Source organism: Canis aureus, chromosome 2 (genome assembly GCF_053574225.1).
Source record: "Canis aureus isolate CA01 chromosome 2, VMU_Caureus_v.1.0, whole genome shotgun sequence".
In the NCBI taxonomy this organism is placed as follows: domain Eukaryota; kingdom Metazoa; phylum Chordata; class Mammalia; order Carnivora; family Canidae; genus Canis; species Canis aureus.
The window spans coordinates 12,617,766-12,644,185 of record NC_135612.1 but is presented as its reverse complement, the minus strand read 5'-3'; the positions used below and the strand labels follow the sequence as shown (position 1 = coordinate 12,644,185).

General features: G+C 36.8%; 1 protein-coding gene and 1 non-coding gene across 2 annotated transcripts in view; one reads left to right on the top strand and one right to left on the bottom strand.

Annotated features, from left to right (window-relative positions):
* LOC144292809 (uncharacterized) overlaps positions 1-26,420 on the top strand; it is a 481,267-nt gene that overhangs the window by 214,107 nt on the left and 240,740 nt on the right. The window lies entirely within an intron of this gene.
* LOC144304157 (U4 spliceosomal RNA) lies at positions 12,898-13,044 on the bottom strand. Its single transcript, XR_013371114.1, has one exon. It is a non-coding gene; the product is annotated as a U4 spliceosomal RNA (small nuclear RNA).

The following is a 26,420-nucleotide window of genomic DNA, read 5'->3' as shown; positions in this document are numbered from 1 at the left end:
CACTAACTGGAGATGATAAATATGGTTTGCTGTTTTCAAAAACTTGGTAGAAACCTAACAAAACTTAGAGCTGTAGAAGGACGGTTAATAAAAGAAAGTTGGAGCATGTTTATAACCCGAGGGTCGGAGATTTTAAAGAGAACAGATAAAATATTTAAGTTACTGTGAAAAATAGATGTTACACAGCTCTCTTGAAGGTTGAAAATAGGATTAAATGAGATTTTTATGTGTATAGTATACATGTATATATGTGTTAAGTGTATGAATAGATATACACCTATATCTCTGTTTTCACACATAAAATATATGGTATACATATTTTTGTATATAGACAAAATACCAATTTCATCACAGAATGTGTACTCAGTACCTCCTATCTATACTTAGTAAATCCTATCTTGAAGCAAAACTGAAAGTATTTCCAGGGTTATAAGATAAAATTTGGTGTTTAAGTATAGTTAAAATGAGACTGCTACCAATTTTTCTCAACTAGGATTGCCCATTAGAGTTACAGGTAGTTATTTGAAGGACTGTTTTCTCAACTCTAACAGGGATATTACACAACTAGTACCGTTTGAAAATCGTGGGAGATAAGTTCATTCAATCACTGTATGCAGTGATTGATTACTTTAGGACATTAGGGTTTAGGTATGTTACAAAACCAGTTGAGAAAAATTCAGTTAATTCATCTAATCAGAATATGCATCCATACAGAAATATTAACTTTTATTCTATCATAATGTACTTAAGCTCAGACTCAGAAATTTTTTGAGGATACAAGCCATGAAGTGATCTAAAAACTTTACCCAGGCAGCACTGTGTTCTGAGTTATTTTTGAAATGAAATCTTTTTTATTACAGAAAGGTAAGCATATGCATTGTGTTAACTACAATGACAAACCTCTCTGGAAGCTTCATAGCATTTAAAGGCAAGGTGTTGACCTCAGACAGATGACATTTTTTATCCCAGACCTACCCTTTAACTATGTGTGTGGACCTGGGCATCTGAGTTAAATGATCTAATTCTCAGTTCCCTCGTGCATAAAATTGAAATATTAATTGTATCATTGCTAATATCAAGTGGGGGTAATATATGTAAAGTGTTTAGACTAATGGTTGGAATATGAGTATTTAATATAAACAATTTTTAAGTAAATGATCATATGACCCATTTTGAAGACCAATATGTACAATGCCTTTCTCAAAATTATTATGCAATGAGTATCATCACTACTTCCAAAAGGATGAAAGAGAATCTTATTTTAGGTGTTTTTATCAGTTATGAAAAACTAGATTTTACTGCAGTAAATAATAGCTTCAAACGATAAACTTTTATTCTTTAATTCTTGCCAAATGCCTGTTGTCTGTCACTAATGACAGTGCAGTGGGAAGTTCTATTTTATAGCAGCCTCTCTATGACTGAAACTGGTGGAAACTTCACTGTCACGGAAGTTGTGGGTCACAGTGGCAAAGGGATAGTGGCCTATTTTTTTTATTTTTTAAAAGATTTTTATTCATGAGAGACACATGCACACACAGAGGCAGAGACACAGGCAGAGAGAGAAGCAAGCTCCATGCAGGGAGCCTGATATGGGACTCAATTCCAGGACTCCAGATCACACTTCGAGTCGAAGGCAGGCGCTGAACCCCTGAGCCACCCAAGGATCCCAGGGGATAGTGGCCTATTGAACCACTGTCAAATGCTTTCACACGGAAAATTCGCATGAATTTTCAGATTCCATGGGCCAAAGAAATTCACATGGCCATGCTGTGGTATCTTGTGATGTATAATCCTTCCATGTGCCTGAGAAGAACTAAACATTGGTAGAGAGTGAATGTGGTGGGCCGCATAGTTAGGTAAGGCAAATGGGTTGTAAATGGGCCCAAGAATTTCTTTTTTAAAAATTTTACTTATTTATTCGTAAGAGACACAGAGAGGCAGAGACACAGGCAGAGGGAGAAGCAGGGTCCCTGTGGGACTCAACTGCAGGACCCCAGGACCACGCCCTGATCCAAAGGCAGACGCTCAACCACTGAGCCACCCAGGCATCCCCCAAGAATTCTCTATAAAATCAGTTACTGAAGCAAATGAATAAGTGATAAACCAGGCATTTCTTTCTATATAACATTTTCCTTATATAACTGAGTCAATTTTATCTTTTATGAACGCCTAGAATAAAACATCTTTGTGATCCTTGTGTATAGTGGGAGTGATAGTCCAACTAATAAAGTTAAAATTTATAATGTCATCTCAATTCTACATTTTATTTATTTTTAATATTTATTTATTGGAGATACTGTGTGAGCAAGAGAGAGCCAGGGTGAGGGGCAGAGGGAGAGGGAGAAGCAGGCTTTCTGCTGAGCAGGGAGCCTGATGTGGGACTCCATCCCAGGACCCTGGGATCTCAACCTGAGCCAAAGGCAGCACTTAACCAACTGAGCCACCCAGGGATCCCACAATTCTCTATTTTAATTAACTTTCCCTCAGATTCTATTGAAATAATATGCACATTTATTTTATATAGTCAATTGCCATTAGATTCTGTATCTGCAAATTTACTAAAACTTACTTAACTCACACATCAATACTATTTGTGCTGCTTTTATAGTCCTTCATAGACAGACATGTGCAGAGCCACACACAAAAAAATTAAGTCCCCAATGTTCATGTTCTCAGCAGAATTTGAACAAGGTACTGCTCTGCCATCTTGCTTTAGCTCTCTTACTGTAAATAAGTGTCCTTTGGGGGGAGGGGGTCTATGTAGTGATGTAGTGCCATACTTCGTTGGTTGTTTTTTTGTTGATGATTTTGCTGAAATAGTGTATAGTGCTGAAATGTATTCTGATGCTCCTAAGCACAAAAAGGCTATGATGTGTCTTACAGAGAAAACATATGTCTGGACAAAACTCACCTAACACATGAGTTATTGTGGGTTGAATGCTAATGAATCCACCATAAGTTGTCTTCTACAGAAATACACATAAAGCAGGCTTATGTTAATACATGTATTAATTTTTTTCCTGTGTATTTCTTTTTTTCTGTGCATTTCTATTAGAGATGAGATGGTGGCAAACATGAGACTAGAGACTTGTAGGAACATAACGCTAGGTTTCCCATAGGATCCATGTTTCACTGTCGACTAATTCAGTGTTTAGGGTAACTTTATAGACCATAAATACTATAAGAAATGGAACTTAAGTAGAAATATTAAAATAGGGCAGATTTTTTTACCACCTAAGACTAAGTAAGTTCAAAATCTGAAGAACAATGGGAAATTGTGTCATTTAAAAGAAAAGAATAATTATTAAGCTGACCTGCAAAAACTTCATTTTCTATAGGTAGTGTACTAGTACTGAAAAAGTTATCTTCTACAGGGTTAAAAACCAAAATTGCTACGTTCAAAATTTTATTTTTTAAAGCTAAATACCTTTGAGACAAAAAAAAAAATGTATGAACTTTCTGATTTTTAAGGTTTAGGTTGCCACGTGTGGTTTTTGCCATTTCAAATAAACTAACTGCAAGCTTTTGTACTCTACCAAGGAAGAAAATTTTTATTGCTCTTTTTTTAAAAAAATATTTATTTTAGAGAAAAAGAGTGCAAGCAAGCATGACGCAGAGGTGCAGAAAGAGAGAAGAAAAGTCTTAAGACTCCATGCTGAGCACGGAGCCCCATGTGGGTCTCTATCTTATAACCCTGAGGTCATGACCTGAGCTGAAACCAAGAGCTGACTCTCAACCGACTGTGCCACCCAGGTGCCCTTTGCCATTGCTTTAAATAAGTGACTGGCTTTTTGGGAAGAGGCCTTGTTACACTGCCAGTTTACTTCTTTGTGATCCATTATTTTTGAAAAATTGTATCAAATCCTGATTCCTTCCACTTAAACTTGGTTAATTAACTAAAAGTTGAAATGTAATGAAAACACCAATGTAAGGAGCATTGTAAATTATAAATGATAAAAAAAAAACTGACGTAGTAGAAATGATTATTTCTAAAATCTTTATCAACTGGGCAGCATAATCTGTTCCCAGACAGATGAACCTAGGTAATTACAATGCTTTAAAATTTGGCGAATGACCATCCACCATGGTTACATCATGAAAGCTGTTAGCGTTTGCAACTGGTTCTCATTTACCAATAGGCCTGCAGAATCCTCAGTTTATCTTCATTTCACACTCAGCAATTCTGTTTCATGGTTAATGGGGCATTCTCACACTTTATCTGTCTCTCAACAAGGGAAGATTAGTCCTATGACATGCCAGTTGCCTGTGACAAAAAGAGATTGTGTCGCTCTTTCTCTATTTGCCTCTCTCTCATCTATTTCATTATATTATAGACAGCTGCCCTAAAGAAACCACATGATCATTATCTCAGGTCACAAAATGAGCAACAATCCTCCTTGTCATGCAGGTTATAATGCAAACCTCTTTTCTATGAAATCATTCTCTGACAACAATTTAGAGGCAAGTTGGCCAGAACTTTAAAATGGTTTTCCATCTTCAACCATGCTCTGCTCTGTGTGAATTCCTGGCCCTGAGGACCTGGATAGCCTTTGTGCTCATTAGTCCTTGGTTCCTACTCTGCTGTCAGTAGTCAGGTAATAAAACTCTGCCCAGGGGGAGAGTGAAAAGGTTGTCAGATATGGGGATAAGTATACTAGAGGAGTCAAATTGTGTCTGTGTCAGAATCGTATGGCAAGACAAAGATGGGCCACTGGTTGTTATCTGGGACATAAGTTGCTGACTTATAAATTTGATGATACTTCTCTACTTATTACTTTAAAATGTAATAATGATTGATTTTAACATTGACTATTAGGGTATACTGCTTTTTCTCACTTTTAATTGGAAATGTCATTTTAAAATTAGTACATAGTTACCAATGTAATATATAGCAAAAAATATGGAGTTTCTGAGTACTTTAAAAATAAAGCGAGGGTTGGGAGGTTACCACACGAGTAACACTAACAAAGCTCTGCTGAAGGGATTTTGCTCTTTCATTCCAGTAATGATGGACCTAGTCTTCTACGCTGAAGGGAATAAATAGTGGGAAAAAAAATGAAAAGAGTAGTGCTACTGTGTCCTGATAAGTCACGTCAACTGAAATTGACTTAGCTTCAGGACAAAGTAGGAAATGCACAGGAAAAACCTGATGAACTTGAGTTCCTAGAAAAGATCTAGAACATGTGGTAAGAATGGAGAGAAGATCCCTAAGCAACCCTCAGAGCACGTGATGAATTCAAGAAACCTGCTTACTTATCAATGACTGGGAAGGATATGGAAGCCATTTAAAATGTTGGTATTTCCTAAAATAAGTGTGAGTTAGGAATTTACAGATGAAATAATCTGTTATCCTATTGTTAGCTCATTTAACTTCATTGTAGCCCTGTCTTAGGGGATCTTAAAAAGAGAAGCATCAGTTTTCCAGTAGGAATTTAAAGGAAGTAAGGCATGCTGCTCTACCCTCTCCCCAACTCCCCAGTCATTCAAGCTCATCGAGTAAGTATCTATATAAGGGTTACAACTATGACAGGATCTCATAAAGGAAGTATTATGTAGAGGTAGATGAAAATGGCTTGAATTTGGCATAAACAGTGGCAAGATTGAATTCTAGTTCGGTCACTTAAAAGTTACTTTTTTGAGTTTTAGATTCCTTTTGGCTAAAATGGTGCTAATAGCACTTTCATGTTAGTATTATGAAGATCAAATATTAAAAAGAGATGAGCTATGTAAAACACTGAGTAAAGTACTTAATATGGAACAGGTACTCAATTAGAGGTTGAAATTATTATTTACTTCATCTGTGTAGTCATAACTGGAACCAAGGTTCTCACCTATGGGTGTTCAATAATCAGCAATGTAATTCAAAATCTTCTGAACCGGGGACTCGGCACTTGTATTTCGATCTTTGAAGATTCTGATGTACCAAAGTCTTGAGAATATCTATAACATGGAAGATCTCCTTGAACATGGGCCATACTCTGTTGGGAGGATATCAGCTGTTTAGAGGCCCTCAGAGTGCTCAGTGGTTAAGGAGGAGCCTGGTCTGCAGTCCTGAAGGTAGACGGAAAATCCAGGTTTTGTCCTTTATAAATTAGACTCTTAAAACACAGAATAGTGCTGCTCTTCAGATGTCTGTTTTACGAAGGCTTTCCCTACCGTTTATCTTAAAGTTACATCTTCTGTAAAACTGATGTTGCATGTTAAGGACAGGTGGTGAAGTATAATCCTCTTTTGGATCATACTGACCCCCTGGTCCCACACCCCATACAGCAGCCTTGTCTTCATCCTTCCCCAATATAGAATCCCTCAATACTCCAGGGGTTAACTTACTAAGCCAGTTCAGCACAATAACTGAACCTAAAATTTCTAAAAATGGGCTGTTAGAATGTAATGCCTTTCCTCTATCTCAAGCATTGGATGTTACATAATTCATGTCTATGAGTGATGGTTTGTGTCCTCATTTACAAATGTCAACATAACCGCCCATCCTCAAAAAGCTTTCATCTCCTTTACCTGGACAGAAATAAAGATTGCTGTAGTGGCATAAACTCAGTTTATGCCAGATTCTCTCCCCTGAGAAGACTGGAAAGGAAGGGGTGGAATTATGATCTATTTAGAGGGTAGAATGGACAGGACTTGACTGGGAGAGTGAGTACTGAGATTAATATTCAAGTTTCAAGATGAACCCAAAGGTTGGATTTAGTGGCTATAAAATATGTAATTTTAGAGTGCATCCCTGTCCCCCTCACCTACACTCCCCAAATCTCCTTACTATCCACACTAATGTGTGCAGTTCATGAGAAAAAGGACCAATCCTCTTTCACAGACCAGTATCGATTTACCAGACATTCTGCTTCATTGGACATGGTAGTCTCGTAGGTGAAAGATGGTTGTATACATCAAGGAGTCCAGCAGAGGAAATATTTCAGTTCTATCTATTTGGGCCCACTAGCAAGGGTAATCTTATGGCTTTAAAAAGACAATAATAAATAAATAAATAAACAAATAATAAATAAATAAATAAATAAATAAAAAGACAAGCTATTTTTCAATTGTTTAATTGTTCAATTCTACCATAAAGAAAATTAATACTAGGCATTGGAGAAGCCTCATCCTGTTACTGTAGCTGCACATTCTCAAAAAGGCCCCTTAAGGAAAGCCAGTTTGCAAATTGGAGATCTCTCTACCAACCCTAACTTCAACTAAAAAATAAAATAGCAATTGGGCTTTTATTCCCATTCACTTGCAGTGGCAAAATAAAGCGTGTGATTTTCAGAAATGAGCCCAGGCATGAAATCCAGAAATTTACCAAACATTTATTAGACCTTGTTAGAGAACGTCTTTTTCAGAGTGTATAAATAATAACTGACTCTGCCAAATCTCTGCCCTTTATACTTTTTCTTTAATTCATTTACTCCCCAGAGTAGAACACTTGAAAGGTCAGAATATAAAAGCGTATATTGACTGGAAGCCTCTACAAAGCCAAGTCCTATAGTGCCTCCTTTTGTCCCTAGCAAATGCTAATGGTATTCATAGTCCATTGGTGTGACTTAGCTTTTCTCAGTGCTGTCTTCTTCCTTAGACAATTTGCTGTGTCATGGCTTGAAAGAGGAACCTAGTTTTAAAGCTTGAAGTGGTTTATTGATCCTGAAAGATGAGGTAATTCACTGTCTGACATAATTCAAGCCTCCAAAGAACAAAACTCTGAACTATGCTTTTCTCATGAAACAGGCTCTAATGGGCATATCAAAATCCTGGCCCTTGCTTAGCATCCTCAAAATAATTGATTTAGATTAAAATGCGACCCTTAAAATTCCTTCTGAATCATTCTCCTCACAGATCTCCCTAAGCAGCAGTAAGATTCTCCCATTTATACAACTCTGGTAATTACTGCTAATTGTCCTAATAATGTTAACTAAATCTAATTCATTCCTATCCTTGTACCTCCTACCATGTGATTAATGTCAGGACTGGGGGATTTTGTATATATTAAATATCTTAAAGGTTATACCCTGGAAATGTGAGGGAAAGCTTTAGGGCAACGAGATAACCTCTAACAACAGGATTGACACGGAGTGACCAAAGAGTAAAAGGACTTAGGTGTACTCTAAGTCACCCAGAGTGAACCAAGTTATTTTGTTTCAGGAACATGAGGATGAATATTTATAATTGAGATAAGGTAGTACTTGAATAGAATGTTGAATCTCTTTATTCTATTTGGAGGAGATCATCAGAAAATATGCAATTAGTTGTTCTTTTTGATCTCAGTCTTCAAATATTTTCGCTACAAATACTGCTTTGGGTAGAAAGAGTTTTGTGCTGCAGAAACTAATTAAAAGAGCTTTTTAATTAAAAGAGCTTTTTGAGCACTTCGTGCCTGCCAGTCACTGTTTTAAGAAATCTGTAAGTATTATCTCATTTTACTCTTAGAGAAGATCCATTTATTTTATTGATAAGAAAACTGATCAAGAGAGATTAAGTAATTTGTCCAACACGATGCAGGTAAAAACTGCCAAAATAAATTTATGCAAAGAGGATCTAACAATCTTTCTTGACAACTGTACTGATTCATCTTGCAGCAACATCCAATTGGAAACAAGGATAGTGTTCATGAAAAAGGCTGGTTTGGATTTTAAGTAAGGACGAGTGAGATTTTGACAGAAGGAGGCAGCAAGGAAAAGTAGAAGACATTTTGAGCTAATGAGACCGCATAAGAAAATCAAGAAAATGGAAAAGCATACAGAGCATCTTCAGGAAAAGATGAAAGTTTATCTCTGTGTGTGTGTGTGTGTGTGTGTGTGTGTGACAGAGAGAGAGAGAGAGAGAGAGAGAGATGCATATGAATTATATAAAGCAAAACTCAGAGTTTTTGGTGTTAATTGAACGAGGTTACAAGATCTTCAGTATTTGGTCCTGTTCAAGTTCTCATATTGGTCATCACGTCCCCCCCAACATTTGATCTATTGTTGATTGTCTAAATTGGTCACCCCAAACCCTCTGAAAAACTTTTTTTTTTTTTTTGCCTAGAAAGGATACTTAAGAATATGCCAGTATTCTCTACTCTAATAACAGATGTTAGAAAGGAGCTCAGGCCTGGAGAAACAACCCATAACCAGCTGTTTCATAGCTGTAATTACAACCTTAATAAATGAATCATTTCCTTCAGTTGGCACTAGTTGGGGTCTGAGCATAGCATTCTGTGGGTTAGCAGTTCTGGAAGCATTTCCCTGTCCACTGATAATGCTTTAACATGGAGGTTTGAGAAATCAGGCACATAACAAAAATGGCCCTTATTGTGTATAAAATGCAAGTTTAACAATTGGTGGTGAGCTCATATGAGAAGAAGTCATCAAGTCCTTGGTAATATAATTGGCTTGACATATTAGGTTGTAGCTTTGAATTTAAAAATCAAACTATAAAACATAATCTGCTGTACAGTGTGCTAATTAACCAGCTGGGCCAGCTTTTATAGACTTAATTTTACAGATTTCCTCGAGGACCTAATCTAGTTTGGTGACTCAGAGCTATATCTCCCTCCTGCTAAGTCTTAATAATCATGGTTCCTGTTTTTTTTCCTTGGTATGTCAGAGACCTCATCTTTGTCTCTTTTGTTAGATGATATCCTTTGCACTGAAAAATCTTTCTGTAGATATCCTTATTAGACATTGCATTATAAAAGCACCCATTTTGCTACTTCTACCTGCATAATTCTCCGTTGTGATTAATGCTCATATTTCAAAACAACGAATCCTATTCCCAAACAAACATGTTAGGTCATAATAGAAGAGTTAGAAACAAGTAGCAAGGACTGAATTTCTACCAAAAGTGGGTTTGGTAGAAAGACAAAGATTAAGTGGGAAATCAATTAGTTACAAGCTTTTTCACAATTACAACAGTGGAGGATTAAAAAAAAAAAAAAACAATAAAAATGAATGATCTTCTCAGCTTTAAATTCATAATCCAATGTAGCAAGGGAGACAAGGAGAGTGATAGGAACAACATAGGGCCTTAAAGTAACTTTTTAAAAATTGAAGTGAGATTGATACCCAAAGTTATATTGGTTTCAAGTGTATAGCATAGTGATTGAACACTTTTTTTTTTAAGATTTTATTTGAGAGAGAGAGAGTAAAAAGCAGACTCCCTGCTGAGCAAGACACCTGACTTGGGGCTTGATCCCATGACCTGGAAATCATGACCTGAGCCACCCAGGCACCTCTGATTGAACTTTAATTGCATAATGCTATATTCGTTTCAAGTGTGGCTGCCAAATGTCATGGTAAAACGCTGTTGAAATGCCTTTGAATATATTCCCTGTTCTGTGTCTTTAATCCCTGTGACTTACTCATAACTAGAGGCCTGAACCTCCTACTCCCCTTCATCCATTTTTCCCATCTCCCCATTCCTTCAGGAAACCAACAGTTTGTTCTCTGTATTTGTGGGTCTATTTGTGTTTTTTGTTTGGTTATTCATTTGTTTTTTATTTTGGTGGGTTTTATTTTTTTATTTTTTTGTTTGGATTTCACATATAAGTGAAATCAGAAGGTGAGATAAAGTTCCTGTGTTTATCTATGATTTAATGATGAAGATAGTATGTGCTTCATGTAGGAAACCTATAAACTGTTAAGAAAATTACCAAGAGGTGACTACTGTGAATATTTCAATATATATTCAATATAGCCTCTTTCTACTCAAAATTTTCTACTTATTTGCAGTTATTCTGTGTGGGTAATTTTGTCTTCCCTTGGTTTTCCCATCATTATCATACATTTTCTTAAGTCCATATAAAGTTTCTGACACTTATGTAGCTTTTATTGATGTTTTTTTCTATCAACATTTATACTTAATAGAAAAATTTATAGCATAAATTCAAAAACTAATGCTGTTGGTGGTGTGTATATGTATATGTTTATACTAATCTTATAACCTGTATATACCATGTATGTGATCACATTATTTTGCAGTATGATTTTTATTACTTAGCAATATGCTATGAATATTTTTGGGTACATATATATGTATATACATATTTTAATAAATATATTCCATTGTATGGGTATTTTGTAGTTGATGTAACCAATCCTCTACTATTGGTCTGTCATAAGGATTCCAAGTATTTGTTTACGTATAATATAATACTCCAATAAAAATCCCTATGAATATTTTGTCATTCCTTATTCTTTTTAAATACATTTTTAGAATCTGGGAGTTCATGCCAGTTAAGAGCATTTATTCCAATCTAATGTTATATGAAAGTAATGAGAAGATTCTTTTGATCACAACCAATTTAATATGTAGACATTATCTCCATGCATTCCTTTCATATAAGTGTTATTTTTTTCCATGTAGTTATTGCATATTTATGAATTAGTATTTATTTTGTAAATGGTCTATTTTTATTTTTTCCATTTTTCCATTGGGGATATGTCAGTTTTTGAAATTTAACTTATTTAAAATTTTAAGTTTCTAATTGTTATTTTATGGGTTATATGATATATATTTTGCAGAATCCAGGAAGGTATTTTTTTTCTTTGTGCCTCCAAATTCTGGTTAAAGCTTCACAGCTGAGGATGATGTGGAAAAGTGTCACCATGTTTTTTTAAGAAAGGAACTAGGTACACCGTATACATCTTTAGGATCTGAGTTTTTCAGGGGCTTGTCACCATCAAGAGCAATCAGAAATTGATTTTTGATTACTCAGGAGAAAATACTTTGAAAGGACTTTGCAAGGAGTAGAGAAAAATATGTTGCTTCTCCTTTCACACCAAATGAGGGCAATACCAAGAGGGCTTGACTGCATCCTTGGATTCTGTGGGGCACAGATCATGAAAAGTCTGGAGTGGACCACAAAGGAAGTGCCATTAGGGAGGGCAGCAGGAAGGTGTGGCTAGTAACCTAGAGTTTGGCTGGGGGATTTGGAATGTTTCCCTACAGCTAAATGGTAGTGGACCCTAACTCATCCTTTGAGGATCTGCTCAGATTGGCAATTTTGTTTTCCAGGTGTTTAGGTCCCACATCTTGAAAGCCACAGGTAACTGCTTTATCTCCTTCTTACCCCACAACCAGTCAGCAAACTTTTGTCAGCTTCAGAACCCAACCACCTCCTCCAGGATTACACTTTAGTCCCAGTCACGGATACCTCCCATTCTAATTGGATTCTCGTATGTTTGCCTCACCCCCACCCCAACCCCCCAACTTAGTTTCAATGTAGCACTCCGAGTAGCTCTTTTAATATTTAACTTGAATCATGTCCTAGCTTTGTTCAAAATCTTATTTCTAATGGCATCATGTCTCACTCAGGGTAAAAGATAGTCTTAAAAATAGCCTATAAGTTCCTGTGTCGTCTGCCTCCCCAGTCATTCCTTTCAGAACTCATTTCCTACTGCTTTTCCTATTCTCATTGTGCTGCATACATGGGACTTCATATTATTCTTTTAGCTTGTCAAATGCTTACTCACCCTGGGGCGTTGTACTTACTGTTCTTCCTGGAACACGTGTCCCTAAATATGCATATACTTCTTCATTTAACCTATTAAGGTAGCATCTTTGAGGTCACATTTTCGGAAAGACTTTTGTCACCTTCTATGTGTTTGTGTCTCAGTCACTTTGTGTTCATGAATTCCATTTTATGTTTCTTCTAGGCACTTAAACATATTTTTATGGTGCTTATTTCTTTATTGTTCTAGTACACCACTAGAATATGAGCATGTAAGCTTCTGACAGAGCTGCCTGTCTTCTATCATCACAGCAGGACACAGGGAAGATACTCAGTAAAGTGTTGAGTAAATGATGAATGCACCCTGATTCAGAAACAAAGCTGCCTTAGTTCAAAGATGCTTTTTTTTTTCCTTTTGCATGTTACTTTGTTATTTAAGGTGAATCAATGTCCTTTCTCAAGATCCATATGAATAGTAGGTATGTATTTTCAGGACTAGAATACTGGTAGATATCTAGCCCTTGTATATATTTCAGGTGTACTTTTTCAATTACCAATAATCGTGCCTCAGATAAATCTCATTGGCTACGATACTGTCACTGCACAAAGCTCAGGTGTATTTTTTAACTTTGATGTAACACCTTAGTTAATACCCTGTAACATGATTTTGTACCCTGCCTACAATTTATCATTGCAATTTGATAAAGCTTAATTGTGAAGAAGTGTCTTATTTCCTACTTCTGTAGTGACAATTTACTGTAAATGTACTGGCTTAAAACAATACAGACTTATTATCTTAGTTTCGGAGGTCAGATGTTCAACCCAGGCCTCACTGGGCTAAAATCATGGTGTCAGCAGGATTGATTGCTTCTGGAACCTTTAGAGTAGATTCTGTTGCCTTGTCTTTTCAGTCTAGTGATTACCTGCCTTCCTTGGCTCATGGCCTCATTGCTCTGTCTTCAAAACCAGCAAAATAGCATCTCTGAGCCGGCTTGGAAATGTTCTCCATTTAAAAAAAAAAAAAAATTATATCACAAAGCAGGGAGCCCGATGCGGGGCTTGATCCCAGGACTGGGAACGTGACCTGAGCCAAAGGCGGATACTTAACCAACTGAGCTACCCAGGTGCCCCCAGAGTTTTCCATTTTTAAGTATTCATGTGATTAGACGGAATCAATGCAGATACTCTTCTCATTTCAAGCTCCTTAACCTTTAGCACTTCTGCAGAGTCTCTTTTGCCCTATAAAGGAACATATTCACAGGTTCTGAGGTTTAGGTTTCCTACCTCAGAAGGAGTGAAAGCATAGCTATCTTTCATGATTGTCCCTGCTGACCTCTAACACTAATGCCTTATTTCTCATTTCTTTAAAAACAACTTCTTTAAAGGAATGATCACTGTCTGTTCACTCTATTTTTCATTTCAGTCTCCTGTTTGATCCCTTTAATGAATGTAACTTTGAATCCCACCAACGTATTAAAAGTGTTCTAGGTCCAACATTGACCAATTGGTCTCCAGACTTTGTTTTTCCCCCCTCTGTGTGTCACTATGCCTGAGAAGCTAGCAGGTAGTTACATATTTTCCATAGCAATCAGGAATAATGGAGCCTGATGGCCCAGGTCAGAATAGACAACCTAGCTGCTATTCCCTGTCGGATATATTTTACCTTCTGACTTCTTAATGACCACTATTCTACTCATGTAAAAGTGTGGCTTACTTTCCTGATCATTGACCTTAGTTTGAAACTCTCCACCTTCAAATTCTTTCTCCTAAAGTTTACCTTTTCTTGCAGCATATTCTTTCCATGACTCTTGCCCATCTTTCTAGCTACTTTAAAATTCTCTGCTCCTTGTTCTTCCCGTTTTGGACTCCTAAGCCCAGTATTCCTCCGTTTCTTTGGAACTAGTTCTGAGGACAACAGCCTTTCCTAAAGTTATGTAAGTGCCTTGATTGTTACCTGTTCACTCTCTTGATAGTCTACAAAGCCATCGTTGCAGGACACTGCTCTGAAGAGACTGAATATTGGGCAGTTATGGACACTGGCCAGCTCTGAGTGAAGGTGACCTCTCGTGGACACAACTCATCCCTTAGCCTTCTTCCTTGTCATGTGTGATTGCCGTTGTTTATTTAAATTGTGGTAAAAGGTATATAATATAAAATGTTCCATCTTAACAATTTTTAAATATACAGTTCAGTAGTGTTAAATACATTGACATGGTTGTGCACTCAATCTCTAGGACTCTCTTCATGTTGATAAACTGGAACTGTCTATCCATTAAACATTAGTTCTCCATTTTCCCCTCCCTCTAGTCCCTGGAAATTACCATTCTACTTTGTCTCTGAGGATTTGACTACTCTAGATAGCTTACATAAATGGAATTATATAGTATGTGTCTTTTTGTGATTTGTTTATTTTACTTAGCATTATGTCATCAAGAGTTATCTACCTGGATTTCCTTTTTAAGGCTGAATAATATTCCATTGCATGTATATGCCTCTTTTTTATCTACTTATCCATTGATATTTTGGTTGCTCCCACCTTTTGGATATTGTAGAAAAATACTGCTATGAACATGGGAGTCCATAGATCTCTTTGAGACTCTGGTTTCATTTCTTTTGTGTATATACCAAAAGTGAAATTGCTGGATAATATGGTAATTATTTGTTACTTTTTATACTGTTATATTGTCTTCGTTAGTGGTTTCAGCATTTTACATTCTCACTAGCAACGCATGAGAGTTCTAATTTCTCCACATCTTTGCCAACACTCATTTTCGATAGTAGCCATCCTGATAGGTATAAGATGGTACCTCATTGTTGTTGCTGTGTTTTTCCTAAATTTATTTAAGGGAGAGAGAGAGGATGTGTGTGCATGAGCTTCAGGGAGGGGCAGAGAGACAGAATCCTAAACAGGTTCCATGCTCAGGGTGGAGCCCATGCAGGGCTCCATCTCAAATCCTGAGATCTTGACCTGAGGCAAAATCAAGAGTTGGACTCTTAACAAACTGAACCACCCAGGTGTCTCATCTTATCACCATTTGTTAATCACCAACCATGTCTCATGCACGGTGTGGAGGGCTTTTCATAAACTGGCTTATGTAGTTCTCAACCTGATCCTATGAGGTAGGCACTTTTGTAACTAGTTCACTGTTGAAAAATGGATGCTCAGAGCATTTAAATGAGTTTCCTGGTCTATGAAGTGGTACAATCGAGATTTGAACCCACATCTGTTTGTGATGCACATTTTGAGTTTCAGTGTCTGTTCATCAGATCCTGTGTGCCTGATGTCTTTTAGGTTTCCATTGCATTCCATTCTAAAATTCTTGAAATCACCAGTACACATTCATTCCTATCCCTGGGACTCTGTCCATCACTCCCACAGTTAGAGCAGTAATTAGGAGACCAAATTCTTAGCATTCTGTGGACAAGCACCCTTGGATTCTGTTTTTCCTCTTTACTTGCTGAACACAGATCCATTGAGTGCTCATATGATGTGCTAGACCCATATGATGTGCTAGACCTGGGGCCGAGAACACATCAGAATAGACAGACTAGCTCATTGCTTTTCATTGATTACTTTCCCCTCAGCTTTATTGAGATGTAAGTGATGAACATACATATTTAAGGTATATTTGCGAATATCAAAATATCAAAACGCAATATTTTGAAATGCATGTATATTGTGAAATCATGACCACAATTAAGCAAAGTAACATATCTGTCACCTCACATAATTACAATGTTTTTGTGTGTTTATTAGAATGTTTGAGATCATTGTCTTAGAAAATTTCAAATACCAAATTATAATTTACTATAGTCACCATCTGTATATTAGATATTCGGAACTTACTCATCTTATAACTGAAATTTATCTTTTCACCAAAATCGCTCAATTACCTCACCACCAGCCCCTGGTAACCACCATTCTCACTACTATGAGTTGTGTTTTTGTTTTTCTTTTTTGTTTTCTCTTTTAAGATTCTACAGATAAATGAGATCATGCAGTATTTTTCTGTGTCTGGCTTATTTCACTTACCAGAATGTTCTCCAGGTTCATCTGTGTCATTGAAAATGGCAGGATTTTTCCTTCCTTTTTTTTTTTTTTTTTAAATTTATTTATGATAGTCACAGAGAGAGAGAGAGAGAGAGGCAGAGACATAGGCAGAGGGAGAAGCAGGCTCCATGCACCGGGAGCCCGACGTGGGATTCGATCCCGGGTCTCCAGGATCGCGCCCTGGGCCAAAGGCAGGCGCTAAACCGCTGCGCCACCCAGGGATCCCTTTTCCTTCCTTTTTAAGGCCAAATCTAGATAATGACTTGTCTCCTCATTGATGCTGTGCAAAAAAAAGTGCTTAGTCAGAAACCACCAAGGATGCCTTCCTAAGAATCTGAATCTTTGAATGCTGTACAGGGCTGAAAAAGGAGGGGAGGGTCTTGTGTCAGGTTAGAAGTGGAGATAAAGCACACTTTTGTGCAAGGGTGCTTTATCTCTACCTGGCCTTGATGTCTCCTCCACTGCTGGTCGCCCATAAAGATGTTGTCTGCTTAAAATTTTCTCTTGAATGTAATCCTGTCCCTTCAGGTTTATCAAGTCTAAAATTAGCTCACACTTCTGATACCTCTTTTTCTTTCAAGCTTCTGAGTCTTCATACATTAAGGTTATTTTTTATCTCTCTTTAATCAGCTATTTAGTGTTGATTTGTCTGTCTTGATATTCTTTGTATTGAAGTCCACTGTGGAATATACCTGTGGCCAAAGTTAGGTTTATTTAGCTTGCTATAGCAAGGAGACTCTAGAAAAATTTGAGAAGCATTTCATTGAGGGGTGTTAGATGGACTTTTTATTGGGTTTGGGCTTGTTTTGGGTGACTGAGAAGGGGTTATGGAAGTACAGTCTTGATCTTAGTGGAATGCTATCAAGAAGGTGGCAATGTATTAAATAAGCAGACATAGAAAGACAAATAATGTCGGATTTCATTTATGTGGAATCTAAAAGTAGCTAAACTCATAGAAACAGGGCAATGGTTACCAGGGGCTAGGGAGTGGAAGAGTTACGGAGTTTTTTTTTTTTTTTTTTTTTAAGATTTTATTTATTGATTGGTGAGAGACACACAGAGAAAGGCAGAGAATAGGCAGAGGGAGAAGCAGGCTCCTTGCAGGGATGCCTGATGTAGAACTCTATCCCAGGACCCTGGGATCATGACCTGAGCCAAAAGCAGACACTCAACAACTGAACCACCCAAGTCCCCATTTATGGAGATGTAATTTAAGGGTACACACTTAGAACTAGAAGATGACTAAGATCTGAAGATCTAATGCAGAGGGTAGAGAATATATTTAACAATACCACTTTATATACTTCAATTTGCTAAGAGATTAGATATGAATTGTCAGCATTAAAAAGAAAGCCATAATTATGGAACATTGTAGAGGTGTCCTCTATTCCCATGATGATAATCATTCAATCCCATGATGATACGTAAGTGTATCAAACTAATAAGCTGCACACATTAAACTTCTATAACCTTATATATCAATATCTCAATTAAAAATAAGGAAATAAGGAAATTCAATTAAGAAATTGGGATTCTTAATAATTTCTATCTGAAAGGGAGATTAAATGGTGGTAGAATTAACATTGTTAAAGAAATAGCAACTCTTAAAGGGGATATTAGTCAAATGAAGGGAAACATCCATTGCCTAGCCTATGTCTTGCTCTGAATATGGTGATAGAGTGATGTGAGATTGTCTATTTCATGTTGTGAATATCACAGTGTGGTTTTAATTTTCTCAATATCCATTTATTTTCCTCTGTTAACTCACTTCTGTCCCCATTTGAACATATTCGAACATATTCTGGACAGCTGAAGTAGCCGTCTCATTTTTCCCTCTGCCTCTTTCTCTGCCCACTCCACTCTGTCCTTCACACCACTGCCAAATCAGTGAACACTACTTTGATCTTGTTCTTCTCAAATTAAGTTTCCCTTTTTCACAAAAGGAAGTCCATACTCTTTGTCCAAACAACCATCTCTAGCCACTTTCCTAGACCTCATCTACTTTTCTCTATGTTAGTCTTCAGTTTGAATATATCATTTGCATTCTATTCTTGATACTAGTGATTGCTTGACAGGATATGTAAAAATTTATAGGGGAAGTGGGGAGGATGGGTTGGTGAAATAGGGATTGGGGAGGGCACTTGTGATGAGCACTAGGTGATGTATGGAATCGCTGAATCACTATGTCCTTCACCTGAAAATATAACACTGTCCTTTAACCATACCAGAATTGAAATACATCTATATTCTTAGGCTTTAGAATGACTTACTTGATCCTAAATGTGAAGTAGGAATACGACCAATAGTTTAATTTCCTAAAGGGATTGTGATGCAGGTTGTTAACGGACCCATTTTGGGGAAAATTGTCTTATGAATTCATATTGTTCATATTGTTCCTTCTCTCTGGAAAATGCTGTAATTATCTGAGTTGGCTAGTTTTTAAGGTCTAGTTGAGAAATCTGTTTCTGTTTAATTTTATAGTTGCTCTGAGTCAGAACTGTTAAAGCATTCATTGCACATGTTATTCCTTTGCTGTTGACCACTAGAACTTATGAGTACTTTGAAGGTGAGGGCCTTGTTTAGATACCTTTCTATCTCCTATAATATCAAGGACAGGGTATTATAACTAGTGGTCTTCAGTGAGTATTTGTTAATAAAGAGTAATATGATCCACTGATTTTATTAAATCTGGACATACGTGAGATCAAGCCCTGCGTTGGGCTCAGGACTCAGAGCAGATTCTGCTTGTCCATCTCCCTCTACTCCTCTCCCTGCTTTGATCACTGTCTTTCAAATATATAAATGAGTTATATCTTTTTAAAAAATCTAGACATAAAAAATAATTTTAAATGAGTGGAGTAGACTTTCCCCAATACTGACCTCCTGGTAAATTAATAATATCGATATTGATAATTAACTACAATTATACATTTATAATTGTAAATTTAAAAACTTATTGAGCAGTATTGTAGTTTCTTATATTTGTTTTGGAATATATATTTTGAGAGAGAAAGGGAGAATTTTCCTTTATTTAATCTATGTACAATTTTATTACAAGCTTCAAAAATTAAGGAGATAATTTCATTTTACAGGTTGAAAAAATTTTAGATTGAAAGTTTGGCTAGGGATCCCTGGGTGGCGCAGCAGTTTGGCGCCTGCCTTTGGCCCAGGGCGCGATCCTGGAGACCCGGGATCGAATCCCATGTCGGGCTCCCGGTGCATGGAGCCTGCTTCTCCCTCTGCCTGTGTCTCTGCCTCTCTCTCTCTCTCTCTCTGTGACTATCATTAATAAAAAAAAAAAATCTTAAAAAAAAAAAATCTTAAAAAAAAAAAAAAAAAAGAAAGTTTGGCTAGCAGAAGTTATGCCAAGTTTACATAAATTTTAGACAGTTTCTCTAGGAAATCTTATGTTTTGGAACTTCAACCTGTTGCTTTAAAAATGGTATTTTTAAAGATTTTTATCACACCCCTTATGGCTTTTGGTTCAACCTTAGTAGCTTGAGTATATAAAAGTGATACTCCTTTCCTTGGGGGGAGCATTGGACTCTAAACAGAATTCCTTTGAAGGCAGTTCCCTTTTCGTAAAAGTGTAAATGCCACTTCTGCTACTAAAGTGTAAGATGTAATCAGCCACAAGCCTCATTTCTTATTTCTATGCCGTTGAATCCACAAGAAAATTACCTTAAATTTGCTATGAGTCTGCCACAATACATAGGCTTTTATTAGCATCCTTTCTTCTGAGTAAAATACATAAAACTTTCATTGTGGTCATGAATCTGTTTGTTCAAGCTGTCCCTGGGTTCTTGGAGCTGAGGGAGGCTATAGAATTGTCCCCTTGAGGATATGAGAGTCAATTCAGCTGAGTACTCTGCACTTGTGAGTGCCATCCAGCAAGTGAAGGCTTTGTATTTACAATTTTATAAATGTAAATCTCTCCGATTCTGTTTTATAAGGAGCAAAAGGCTGAAAGGGTATGATGCCAGCAATGCAATCATTACCTAACTTGCACATTTAGATTGGATGCTCAGAGCCATAGAATATGGAAGAAGCACTATTGGTCTTTGTTGCTAAATTCATCCCTGAAAACTATTAAGTGTTTGTTGGTTTTTACAAAGGATTTCTCCAACATGTTCTTTACTAGTAGCAAGTAGACTGCCTTTTATCTGTTGCTATGAGGTGCTGAGGAGACAGGCTATCTCCAGGGTAACTGGAAGAAACCGAGCATACTCACTCTGCTCTCTACAAGATGGTGTGCTTGCATAAGCCCAGTGCGTCTAGTGGTACCAGGTTATTGCATCAAGACCTCCTTCCCTCTCTTCACTGATTATTTATGGAATACACAATGAACTAAATGAGTGAGTAAACACTTGGTTATAAAGAGATATTTGTTTTTATGATCAAATAGTTTGTGACTGCATCACTGACCTTTGGACTTCGAGATTTTAAAAAGTGGTAGTTATAGCACGTACAGGGAGCTTTTGTGTGGAGGGTGAACCTGAGAGGACATAGAGAAAAGAACAGGTATCAATGAAGGATGAAGGGCATTACTACTGTTAGTCAATCTTAAAAGGTCTGAGAAAAATAAAACAAAAATGTTCAGTGTTGTAAGGGACACCATAGATGTTAGTCTTCAGGTTCTCAACCTTGACTGCATGTTAAAGTTGTGTAGGCATTTTTAATATTAACTTATTATTGAAATATAACATGTACAAACCTTGAGTGTTTACCTTAAGTTTCACAAGGTGAATATACCTTGTAACCATTGGAATGTAACCATTACCAAATTAAGAAACTGAACCATTCATATCTGTTAGAAGCCCTTGCGTTGTTCTTAGACATTACCTCCCTGTAGAATTAAGCCCTGTCCTGATGTTGAATACTGTAAACTGTTTGCCTATTTCTGAAATTTATATATATTAAATAAATAGTAGTGTATTATGCTCTTTTGTTTGTTTTTCTTTTTCCTGCTCAGTGCTAGGTTTGTGAGAGTCCGCAAGTAGCAGTAATGCAGTCATTCTCATTGTTGCCAAATGGTTCACATATGAAAATGAAAATGAGTGGGAAATATCAGAGAGGGAGACAAAACATGAGAGACACCTAACTCTGGGAAACAAACAAGGAGTAGTAGAAAGGGAGGTGGGGGGGTTGGGGTGATTGGGTGATGGGCACTGAGCAGGGCACTTGATGGGATGAGCACTGGGTGATATTCTATATGTTGGCAAATTGAACTCCAAGAAAAAAATAATTTAAAAAAATGCCACCACTTATTTACTTCTTCTAATATTGATGGACATTTGTGTTGATTGTAGGTTTTGGCCATTGCAAATAATGCTGTCATAAATATTGCTATGCTTATTTTGGAATAAAATAAATAAAATAAAATAAAATAATTTTATTTTGTAAATACTTTGTTGGGCATATATCCAAAATGGAATTGCTGGGTCATGGTATATGTGTGCATTTAGTTTAGTGTGTATAAACACTCACCTTCCAAATCTATAAAACCAATCTATACCCAGCTTCTAGTTGATCCACTTCTTACCCATCATCTAAGGACTTTAAGAAAAGCTAATATCCAAAGTCCACCCAGACTCCACCCCAGAACAATTAAAGCAGAATTTCTGAGGGTAAGACCGAAGAACTAATTTATTAAAAAAAAAAAAAATCTCCCCAGAGATACCATGGACTTGGAAAAATACTTTAAGAAGTAGCTATTGATTCTAGGTGTTGTGTGATAAAGTAAGAATAATGAAAACATGTCCCTACCACCTCCAAGCAATCTATTTTCCCTCCCTGCCATGCCCGCAAAGGTACTCTTTGTGTTTTCCCAAGTTGTTTTTATAAGCCTATGACTAACCTATTGAGGGATAGTTGTCAATGACATGAACTAATACATACTATTCCTTTTTATAGCTTTTTTTTTATGATTGGCTTCGGCTGAATTATTATCTCTTGAAGACATGCAGAACTATTTCTGACTTCTGAGTATGACTCCTTTCCCACATTCAGACCCTTGTAGTCCTTCCATCCCACAAGAGTGAAGACCAAGGAATCCTAATTGAGGACTCAAAACTAATGCTACCACATAATTGAACTAAAGGGTTCTAAAGCCGTTAAAAAAAAAACAAAACAAAACAAAAAAAAAAAAACAACACCTCTTTACATTCATTTTCTCCATTGTAATGTGGGATGTTATGGGCTGAGTTGTGCCCTCCCCAATCCTAAATTTATATATTGAGGTCCTAACCCTTAATACCTCAGAGTGTGACTATATTGGAAGATAGGACCTTTAAAGAGATAATTCAAGTTAAATTGAGGATATTAAGGTAGCCTTAACCCAGTATGACTGATGACCTTATAAAAAAGAAGAGATTAGAACACAGGGACACACACAGAGAAAAGACCTTGCGAAAACCAAAGGGGAAGATAGCCATCTACAAACCAAGGGAAAAGGCCTCCAAATACATTAACTTTGCTGATACCTTGGTATTTGACTTCTAGCCTCTAGAATTGTTGAGAAAATAAGTTGCAGTTGTTTAAGCCACCCAGCCTGTGATACTTTGTTATGGTAGCCCTAGCCAACTAATACAAGGGATAATATAATAAAAGGGACTTGAAAGACTCTTACGGAATAAATGGAATTGACAGGTTGGCTGTGAGGTTTAGAGTGAATCTTAGTCCTATAGCCACCAACTTGTACTTTTCTATCTAGAGCACATTGTCTACTTGTCTCCCCTTATCTCCTTCCTCATTGCACTCTTTAAGTGTTGCTTTCAACACGGAACATGGCTCCAACAGAAAATGATTTAATTCAAAAGTGAAAGAGCTATACCGTCAGGTGTTTCTCCAATTGTGTTTATTTACCAACTTACACTGTAAATCTAAATAAGCATCAAGTGTCTCTTTCCTTGAGAGGTCAAATCTAAAGTTGGCACCCAGATGTAAATGTGCTCCTGAGTCTAGCTAGCTTTACCTGTTCCTATCAACTCCCCGCTCTTGTCATTCATACTAAAACAGAAATTTAAGAGGATATATTAATATTTTGAAGGGTAACCCCCCATAGCTTTTTCTCTTTTGCTGAAGAACCATTTTTCTTGTTAATTATTCTTAATAAAAGCTCTCATTTTATTCAATAGACTGTGCTAATAGTACCCTGAGAATAGTTTTTATACAGCAAAGTTTCCATGGAAGCTCAAAGCACTATATAAATATTGTCTCATTAAAAACTCTTATACCCCCATGAATTAGGTTGGGGGCTGCTGTAATTTCCTTGATGTGCAGATGGAGAAACAGAAGGTGAGAGACGTTTGCAAATTCAGCAAAGCTGGGAGGGAAATACAGAAAAGCATTGCCTTCTCACATTTGGTGAAAAAAACCTCACGCCAACTCCCCAGATTTTCACAAACCGAGAGGCATTCAGCACAAAGTCACAAGCCTGTGTCTTGATGAATAATTAACACATTATAAAGTATCCTCACTTTTCCTTGAGAACAGGTGCCATGTTTTAGTGGGGAGTAGAAGGCACTGAGAAGTACCTGTAAAATCTTAAGATATGGCTTTTCTAGCTTTTTCTTGGTTGCTCAGCTTGCCATGAAACACTGCTGGTGTATTGGAGTCATTTTTGATACTCCTTTCTGAATTAATGTCTTCAGTAATCCTTTCAAAGCACTACTGATGGCGTAGTCTCCCCATAACCTTTCTGTTCACTGGTGGCTCTGTTCTAGTGCAGTTAGCAATCTCCTATCCTAATTCAAGGTTGTAATCCTGCATCTATTTTCCATTCTTTTAGTGCCTTGGTCTTCCTTTGTCTCTGTTTTTCCTCTGCAAATCCTACATGGGCTAGTTCCATAGCTGTAAAAACTAACAGGCTTATCAAATTAATTGCTAATAAAATGACTCAATAAAATCCACAGATGAACAACACAGAATACTGGTTATGGCTGTGTGATGGAGCAGTTGAAAATAGATCAAGCGTAACAAGAAAAGGAAATAGATTAAGCATGAAGCAGCTGTTAGTGTTAAAGTTTCTTCTGCATCAGAAACTAACTGGTTAATGGAAAGAGCCGTGGAGATGGTAATGGAAAAGTAGTCCAAAGTTGAGAAATAAGCCGGAGGGGAACCAAGACCCTGCAGGTGGATTTCCCACTTAAGGGTCAAGGCTGCATTGAAATTGTGACTGAAGGACTGACAGGTTTTTATTGTGTAACATTTAGCTCCTAAAATCTGGTGAACAGCTTCTCTACTAACTCAGATAATGCCTATTGCTGAACATCTGCTGTTAGAGAAAGGACTATTACTTTTGGCTGAAAGCTTTCTGATGGAAGATACTTCATTAGAAAAGCAGCAGCAGCCTTCACCTGCAATGAAGTGGGGATACACTACAGATTTTTAATTCACCATTTTCATAGTACAGCATATTCAGGTGTACTTTGCGTAATTGTTTTGTGAAAGGTTTTGAGATTTGTACCATGGATGACAGTATTTCTGAGGTTTTTGTTCTCTACAACATAAAAATACTTCTCTGTCTTATAAATTAAGAAAGACTAATTTTTTTGTTGTCATCAGATTCAAGATTATAAAAGTATTACTTTCTTTGAAAAGGGTTTTTTAAACAAGGTTATTAATTGCCTTTTTTTAAAGAAGAATAAAATGAGGTTTTATTTTCTGACACCTAATACTACACTTTCTCAAAGTTATAAAGGGATTTGTTAAAAAAAATTGCAAAAAATATACACCATGTAATTAAGCAAGAGCTCAAAATCCTCTCTGAAACTAGCTTCTAAAAGACACAAGTCAGAAACTGTATATTTCTACAATTTCAAGAAAATTTTCCCAGGAAAGATATTATGCATAAATCTCAAAATTTATTCTACAGATAACACGTTAAAAACAAAATAACAAGTCATTTTTGAGGTGAAAGTATATTAAAATACTACAAATCCCTAGTTACCTAATTCTCAGCTTCTTACCTAATTTGTTCAAAGACATTATCTCTTGTCAGGCAATGACCTCTCTTCCTATAGGTGCTCTTTTTCTCTTTTTGCATAAAAAATTAATAACTTAGCACATTTGGCAAAATAGGGCAGTGAAAGATTTAAGAAAAATATAGACAAGGAATCCAGCATGGGCAGTGTTACTGGCCACTTGAGCGACCACCCAAAATAGCAAAGCAGGTGAGGCACTTTGACTGGCCTAACTGGGTTCTCTGTCTACTGTGCATTGCAGAGGACTGAGTGCATTCATTGATGTTCTGCTAGGCAAATATTCCAGAAAAAAGGGGCAGGACGGTCAAGGCTTGGCAGTCTGAAGCAGTTCGGTAAGGACTTTTACTCTCACCAGCTCACTGACCTTTCTCAGCATCAGATAATTCCCATAACCTGATAGCTCATCCTTTTATGGTCCTTACTATATGCTAGGGATGGTTCCAAGCACTTCATACATATTAAGTCTTTTAATCTAATGACAGGAATGGATCCTCATTTCACTCTCCTCTTATATACATATGCCCACAAACACATATATGCATAGTTATTACACATGAATTATGTGTTATGTATATATTAGCTTTTGTTTCTTAATAAAAGTAATGTATGTGTGTTATGTGTATATATGTAATAATATATGTAAATATTATGGTATATGTATAAGCTTTGACCTTAAAAAAAAGTCAGGGACATTTACATCCCATTTCCTTTGCCAGCCCTTTTCTGTGAAACTGCACAGTGGATGTTCCTGTAATGCCACTGATAGAGGGATGCAACAAGCCATGTCCAGTTATAGACTTGCTTGGGTTTTTGTGTCCGTCACACTCCTGCATTTTAAGTGATTGGAAGGCTGGGATAATTCTGACCCATTTTGGTGTGCCATGGAGCTCACAGAGACCTGGTACAGAGTACACACATGCTCATCTGTTTGCTAAAGAGTTAGAACCTTTGA